We start from the raw sequence: 8,405 nt of genomic DNA, 5'->3' as shown, positions 1-8,405 counted from the left end.
TTTTAAGTTTTCAATCAAATAGTCGAATCTTAAACAAAACTATAAATTTTCAACAACGAAAAATAATTTTCTAAGTGGAAGAGGAAGTGGAAGTGGAAGAGTTAGTTAATTCTTCAAGAAAAAAATTTAACGTTCTTAGCTCCTTTAAATAAAAAAAAAGAAGAAGATTCAATAAGAAAGTTAATTTTCAATGAAGAAAGATGAATTTTCTATAAAATATTCAAATTTTTAAATGAAACGCGTAAATTTTCAACAAAAAGTTGAATCATTTAAACTGGATTCAAAAAGAAAATTTCAACTAAATGAATTCCACTAATACTTAAAAATTTTCAAGAACGGTGTCAAATTCTGAAACAAAACTATAGAATATCAACATAAAGATTAATTTTCTTACTTGAATAGACAAGTTTTCAAGGAAATATGCGAATTTCCTAGGATATAGTTGTATTTTCAACTTGCAATGAAAAAATGATTAAACAGAAATAGAACAGCTAGAATATAAATTTTTAAATAAAAAGTTATAGTTCGAAAAAAAAGTTGATTTTTTTTACAAGTCATTGAATTTCCAAGCCAAAAAGACGAGCTTTGAATTAAAGCGCTGAATTTTTAATTTACAGTTGTGGTAAATTTTCTTTAAATAAATTTTTAGGAAAAAATAACATTTTTGATCAAAAACTGTATGTTTGACTAAAAAAAAAAATAACTATTCAAAAATTTGTAACAAAAAATGGAATAGTTTAATATTTAGATAAAAAAATACTTTTCAACCAACAAAAAAATGAATTTTCAACGAAGTAAGTCAATATGAACCCGAGTAGAATAATTTATTAGGGAAATGAATTTTCAATAAATAACTTGAACTTTCAACACAATAGTACTTCTGACCAAAAAAGATACATTTTTTACGAAATTATTCCACTTTTCAACATATTAAGTAAATTTTTAACAAAATAGTACAATTTGTAAGCACACGAGATTAATTCAAGACCACAAATGCGATGGTGAATCCTCTTCTCCAGCACATGCGCATTGCGTGCTGCGCGCTAGTACTGGCGCGCCTATGGCGCTCGTCTGTTGGATCTTGCGCTATGAGGACGGTCTTTCTACTTCCTTTACATTTGAGCACAGAACTTTTAAAATTAAAGGTCAAGCATCGACATCCTGGATTTCGTGATTATGAATTCTCTTTTGTTAAAGCTCCTTAAGCATTAATGAAAACAATTTTCATCACGCTTCTCGAGCTTCGCTCTCGATTTTGCCTACAGTGCGAACTTTAAAATTTCAATTTTAACTCTATCATATCAAATAAATATATTATATTTAATTTCATTTTTGATGATTACTTTTATATTTTTTCCTTATTTTGCAGTAATTTTTTCCTCAGCCAACATAAGAAATGTATTATTTCAATAAATTTATATTATTGAAATTCTTAATTATGCATTGACAGTAAAACATATGTGTTTTCATTGACATTTTATTATAATTAAAATAAGTACTCATTCCATAAAAACAATTTTTTTAATTAACACTTAACTTTGTCCACTTCTTTTTTTAAAAATAAATTTGTTTATTTTATAAGTTTATTGGTTACTATGTCAACAAAAAATACTAATCCTATCAAAAAAAAATTAACAGAAAATTAATTTTTGTTTTTCTTTGAACAACTTTTGTAAATTAATATTTTTTGTATCCTGTACTGTTTTTAATCAAGTTTTGTTTTTCATTTTGAATGTAATTTGTTACGATAATGACAAAAATACGCGTCCAGTCGAAAAATGATGGATACAAATTTATAGATCTTCTTTGCATGTACAACAGTTGTTTATTATTTTTCTTTTTACGTCATGTCATTTTTCCAAAAATTTAACTTTTTATTGCCAATATCATTTTTTGCGATTAAAACAAAAACCGCGCCTTTTATTCAAAAATGATTGATAACCAATTAGAAGCTCCTTTTTGGGTGCGCAATTATTTTTGAGCAAACTTTTTTCGTATCTTGCATAACTTGACCGTAAGATAGAACATTTTTTTTTTGTGCGATAAAAATTTAAATTTCCTTTTTCTTGAAAACAAAAGTTGTTTAGAAAATCTTGTAGGGATTTAAAAAAGCAACGTGTTTCTTTACACGACTTCTCCTTACATTGTACGTTCTTTGGCCTAATTTTTTTTTATTTTTCCCCCTACGTAACAATTCTTCCCCCCCCCCCCCCCCCGTAGGTTTTAAATATCTCCTAAGTGATCAAACTTTTAGAACGGTATAGCTATAGCAGTAGGATTATGAGGTGCTTCTTGAGTGATCATATATCAACCTATAACTGCCATAGCAAATCAGAGAAACCATAGAAGTTGGCAATCAAATTTCTCTAGAGTGCAAGCTGAGGGTGGTCCAAATTTATACCTGTCAATTTTATTTTAGCATCAAGCAACATATACTGCAAAATTTTTTACTGAGTAGTCCAAAAATGCATTGGAAAATTTTCACAGAAAAATTAATCCATTATTTTTAAGGCAAAATTATATTTAGAGGTGGCGCAAATCCCATACAATTTAACAAGTATTTCCCATAAGAAAGACAGGTTTTTTAGTCATATCATATTTAAACAAAATTATTATTTTTTTAGCAATTTTCGCTTAGCATAGAGTTAGAAAGTTACGGTTTCTTCAAATATTTGCCACTTTTCATCTAATTTTCAATCAGCGTGATGTAATAATTAATAGTTACTAATACAATTGTTTAAACAATTTATCACTATTTTCGATAATATTATTTTAGAATAATTCTAGAAAGTCGAATTTTTTCACAAATGTTTTACTTTCTGTGCAATTTTTAAATCGTTTGAGGTAAATAATTTATTAGAGTTAATAAAATTAATTTCTTAGGAAAATTATTATTATTTTTGATAATATTCAATTTAAATAATGCCAAAAAGTTGATTTTTTCAATTTTAAATTATTTATCTACTTTCACTTCCGAAGTGTTTATAATTACTTTAAATTAGCAGAAATAATTCTATAAGCCAGAAATATCATGCATACTAGATACTTTTAATACTTTTTATATTTTTTGTTCGTAAATAAAAGTTCAAAGCAAAACTAAAGATTTAAGAAAAAAAACAAATTTCTGGCATTACTTTAAAAGAAGAAAAATGATAAACAATAATCAATTTTTTTAAAGAGAATTTTTCAATACTTACATTATTTATTACTTCAATAGGTGAAAAATGGTCAAAAAGTTTACGAGTAGAGAAAAAAATGCCACTTCTCAGCTCTTATCTATGAGAAGATAGAAACAATAATAAATTGTTTATACAAATTTGTTTCTTATCTCGCCTTATTTATCACATTGTTAAGAAATAAGTGGTTGAAAAGTTCAAAAATTTCTGAAGTAACGTTAACTATGTAGCATAAATGACCAATATTTTTATAGACAATCATTTGTTTAAATAAATAATTCTACGAAAGTCAATTAATAATTCATTCACTTCAAGTGAAAAGTAAACTAATAGTTAGAAATTTCAGAAAAAACCTGCAACTTCCTAGCATTATTAGAATTCAATAATATTAACAATAAAAATATATTGCTTAAATGATTATTTTTATTAGCGTTAATAAATTTCTACCTCGATCTAGTTAAAAATTGGACGAAAAGTGAATTTTTTTTAAACTGCTAGTTTCTCGCATTATTCTAAGAGAATATTATAAGTAATAATAATAAATTGTTTGAACAATTCTTTTTGTTACAATTAATTGAGATTACCTTAATCTAGTTGACAATTAAAGAAAAAGTGGAACATTTTTTAACAAACCGCGACTTGACAGCTTTATCCTAAGAGAAAATTGCTAAAAACAATAATAAATTGTTTAAGCAATTTACGATACATCTAATTAATAGTATAAGGTATTAGTATAAGTTTTGATACAAACTTCATGAATTTTATTTAAAATATGTTTTTTCTTTTGATTATAACGTAATTTTTAAACTAAAAATTTAGATTATCCATTTTTTTCAAAAAATTATCTTCTTTCATTTGAAATTCAAGTACTTGTTAGAAAATTCACGTATTTTGTTAACATTCTTTTCATTTTTCTTTAAAAAATAATTTTGAAGTAAAAATTCAACTATTTCAATTTTGGGGAAAATTTTTTGCAATTTTGGTAAAAGTCATTTTTATGTAGAAATCTTAATATTTCAATTTTTGTGGAAAATTGATCTATTCCAGTATAAAATTCAACTATTTAGTTAAAAATTTATCATTTTTATTTGAAAACTTAAGTAGTCGGTACAAACTTAATATGTTTTTTTTTTTTTTTTGAATTTCATTTATTTTTATTAAAGTAATCTTCTAACTTGAGATTTAGCTATTTCAGTTTCTGTCAAAAAATTATCTTTTTGAGTTTGAAATCCATATATTTAGTTAAAATTGATTCTTTCTTAGTTGAAAATTCAAAATCTTATTAGCCTTATTAGTTTAAAATATATCCATTTAGTTAAAAAATCATATTTTTTATTTGAAAATTTAAGTGCTTGGTGCAAAAATAGCATGTATGTTTTGTTGTAAATTTATTTTCATACAAGTAATTTTTTACCTTAAATTTTTCTATTTCAATTTCCGTCAAAAAATAAGTTGATTAGTTTGAAAATCAAATAGTTGGTTTAAAATAATTATTTTTTAGTTCAAAACTTAAGTACTTGATAAAAAATTCACGCATTTTGTTAAAAGCTAATCTTTTTTAATATAAAATTGAACCATTTGATTAAAAATCAATCTTTTTTATTTTAGAATTCAAGTTTTTGGTACAAAATTCATACATTTTGCTGAAAATTAGTTATCTTCTTGATCAAAAAGTAATTTTCTAAACAAAAATTTAACTATTCTTTTTCTAGTTAGAAATGTGTTTTTTTCAGTTAAAAATTCAAGAACTTCTTTCATTTTCTTGAAAAAAAATTCAAAATTTTAAAAAATACTTTTAAGTTGAAAAGTAATTTTGTATACAATTTGTATTTTTGACTTCAATATTAAACAGTTTGGTGGAAAGATAAACAAATTGTTTAACTATTTAGCTATTCCATTGCAGAATCGTTTTTTTTTAATTAATTGTTCATTCAAAAATTTAGATATTCTATTTTTCGTTAAAAACTTAACTATTTGGTACAAAATTTCGAAATTTTTAGCCAATTCGTCTCTCACGGTTGAAAAGACAATCAATTTCTATAAAAGTTGTACTATTTAAAAAAAAAATTTAAAGATTCATCATTTAAGTTAAAATTTGGTTAAAAATTTTTGTTTAGAATTTTTTTCTACTGATAATTGAATCACTGACTTTTTTGTTTTGATTTTATATTTTTTATTCAAAATTTTATTATTTGACTGAAAATTTATTTTTCTGTTTAAGAAATTCTATTTATAACTTTTTGTCGTAAATTTAGCTTTTTGGGATAAAATTAAACTATTTTCATTAGAATGCATCTTTTTGTTTACAAATTACTTTTGGTGGAGGAAAATCCAACTGTTCCATTTTTTTTTATATAAAGTTGATTTTTTTTTTGGTGACAAATTTGTAGAATTTGTTAAAAATTTGTCCTTTTTGGTAAAAAATTATTCTTCTTGGTGAACAATTCATCTTCTTCGTAAAAATACAACTACTTGGTTTAAAATTCATGTTTTCGAGAATACATATTTTTGAATTGAAAACTTAACTGTTTTGAAAAAAAATAATTACCTTTTTGGCGTGAAAATTCACAATTTTAATGAAACTTTTCTCTTAAATAATTGTTGACAAATGGTCTTTTTTAGTATGAAATTATTATTTTTATAATTAAATGAAAATACAACTGGTTTTATGAAAACAAATCTTTTTGGCTTGAAAATTCACTTTTTAGGTTCTTATCATTTTTGACCGAGAACTGTATAGATTCGTCCATTCGTCTGTAAACACGATAACTCTTGAACAAATGAACGGATCGACTTGTGCGTTGACACACTTTTTTCAAATATTAAAATAGAAATTGAATTTATATTAAAGTAGGATTTAAATTTATTTTAAGGCAGCAACTTTTGGTTTGAAATTTGAGCTGTTTTTGTTTATTCGACTATTTTAGATTCAAACGAAAATCTTTTGGTTCATATATTTGTTTAAAGTTCACCTAATTCGTTAAAAATTACTTTCTTCAGTTGAAAACTCATATTTAGTTTCATTGTTGTAAATCAATTAATTTTATTTGTAATTTTAGTAAATTAGAGCGTTTCCAATTGAGTATAATATAGTATTATCTTATTTATTCTTTAACTTATTATAAAAGAGAGCATCTATATAATCCACGATGCCCCAGTATTAGAGATTTTCAATAAAATTCAATTACTTTGATCGAAAGTTCATTTTTTAAAATTTAAATTTGGGCTGAAAAATTTCTTTTAGTTTAAATTCTATTATTAATTCTATTATTTAATTATATAAAAAGAAATTGTATGATAAATCATGACAAGTATTTTCTATCCAAAATTAATTTTCTAATACAATATTTTTTTCTAAGTCAATAGCAATAACACATTATTCCTGAAAACTCTTTTCATGTTTACTGAAGGCCGATATTTTTTCGAAGCGGGTCATAGATCAAGCCTTTAAAGCTTTTATTTGAGCTATCTCGTAAAAGCTTCCGCCTTATCAGTCGTTTTCAAAAACTTTTCAATGGGAAAAAACGGTTGTTTCTTTTTGCTTTAACCTTTAGACCCCGTCTCTGATAAAAAACTTGACATTCTGGATTATTCTTCTTTTCAGATTTATGATCAAAGTAAAAACTATAAAGATATATGGTTTTCCTCTAGTCATAAAATTGGTTCAAGTGCCATGTCCGTGGTCTAAGCCGAGCGTAGCACTCAAGCGTATTGTACAATCATATCGCTCAATCGTATCGCTCATACGTAATGCTCAAGCGTAACGCTCATGCGTACTGCTCAATAGTATCGCTCATGCGTACTGCTTATGTGTATGTGTCAACTGTATCACTTAAGTGTATCGCTCAAGCGCACCAACCAAGCGTATCACTCAAGCGTATTGCTGAAGCGTGTCGCTCGAGTGGTCGGCTCATGTGTATCTCTCAAGTTTATTACTCAAGCTAATCACTTAAGCGTATCGCACAAGCGTGCTGATCATGCGTATCATTCAAGATTATCACTCAAGCGTATTACTCAAGCGTATTGCCCAAGCGTATTGCTCAATCGTATTGCTCAAGCGTTTTGCTACAATGTAGCGATCAATCCTAAGTACTCAAACTTCAATATCTCGGAAACAAAGGCTCATTGGAACAAAAGAAAAAATACGCATCTAGTGGATTTTAATAAGTTCCACCGTGTAAGGTTCTATTCAAATCAGTAAACCAATTCTCGCGACTTCTCTTTGTTAGCTGAAGGTTGCACTACTTTTTCCAAATTATTGGTGCAAAATTGATCTTTTTTAGTTTAAATTTCAAAAACTTGCTCGCATATTTATCTTTATAATAAACTTTGTGGTTGCAAAAATAAACTCTTTGTTGAAATTTCAAAATTTTTTCCTGATAATTGATCTCTTCCATAAAGAATTTAATGGTTTTGTTGAAGACATTTTTTTTTACTTTGAGTGCTTTCGATTTAAAATTTAAATATTGTTGAACTACTTCTTTAAAAAAAAATTTTTTCACTTACAGTTTTATGATCTTCCTTCAAAAATTTTGGTAATTTGTTTAGGTTTAAGATTAGCTTTTTCTACTAGAAATATTACTGTTCTTTTTTGTTGTTGTTAGAGCATTGTTTTTTGTTTTTTTTTTTTTGTTAAAAATTTAACTATTTGCCAAAAAAAATTATGTTGTTAAAAGTTCGTCCTTTTGGAGGAAATTAATCTTTTTGTTGGGAAACAAATGTTTATATGTTTAGAAATTCAGTTATTTAATAAAAAATGCAACTAGTTTGTTGACTCATATTTCTGTTACTAATCAAGAATTAAATAAAAAAAAAAAATTTTAAAATACCGTTTTGGAATGTTAATACAATTTCAGTAAATTTACAATAAAATTGTCTGAATGAAGTTTTTGACAACCTAATTTCGGAAATGTAAATTTATTTAGTATTATAAATGTGTCGAACTTTTCCAAACATTTCTAACAGTGTAAAATCATAAAATTTGAAATAGTTCAGATCCTTTCATACAATATATTTGAGAAAATTTAGTAAATTGAAGCTAACTATGCGGAAGGACTGTGCCAGTAGATTGGCTCTTAATGAACACGTATCGGCGAAACATCGCTGTTGAATACATTCAATAGCCTCTACATTAGTGAACTGGGTTCAGTTTGTTACGGTAGAGAAAAATGCGTAAAATTCTTCCCTATGTTCTATCTCTGCTTTCAATTTTGTGTAGTCTGCACGTTT

The 8,405-nt window shown here is 25.7% G+C and overlaps 1 protein-coding gene across 1 annotated transcript in view; it reads left to right on the top strand.

Moving 5' to 3' along the window:
* Positions 1-8,405, top strand: part of LOC117171570 (acid sphingomyelinase-like phosphodiesterase 3a) — a 207,162-nt gene that overhangs the window by 146,482 nt on the left and 52,275 nt on the right. The window lies entirely within an intron of this gene.

This window comes from Belonocnema kinseyi, chromosome 4 (assembly GCF_010883055.1).
Source record: "Belonocnema kinseyi isolate 2016_QV_RU_SX_M_011 chromosome 4, B_treatae_v1, whole genome shotgun sequence".
NCBI classification, from domain to species: Eukaryota; Metazoa; Arthropoda; class Insecta; order Hymenoptera; family Cynipidae; genus Belonocnema; species Belonocnema kinseyi.
This window is presented reverse-complemented; position numbering and strand designations above follow the sequence as displayed.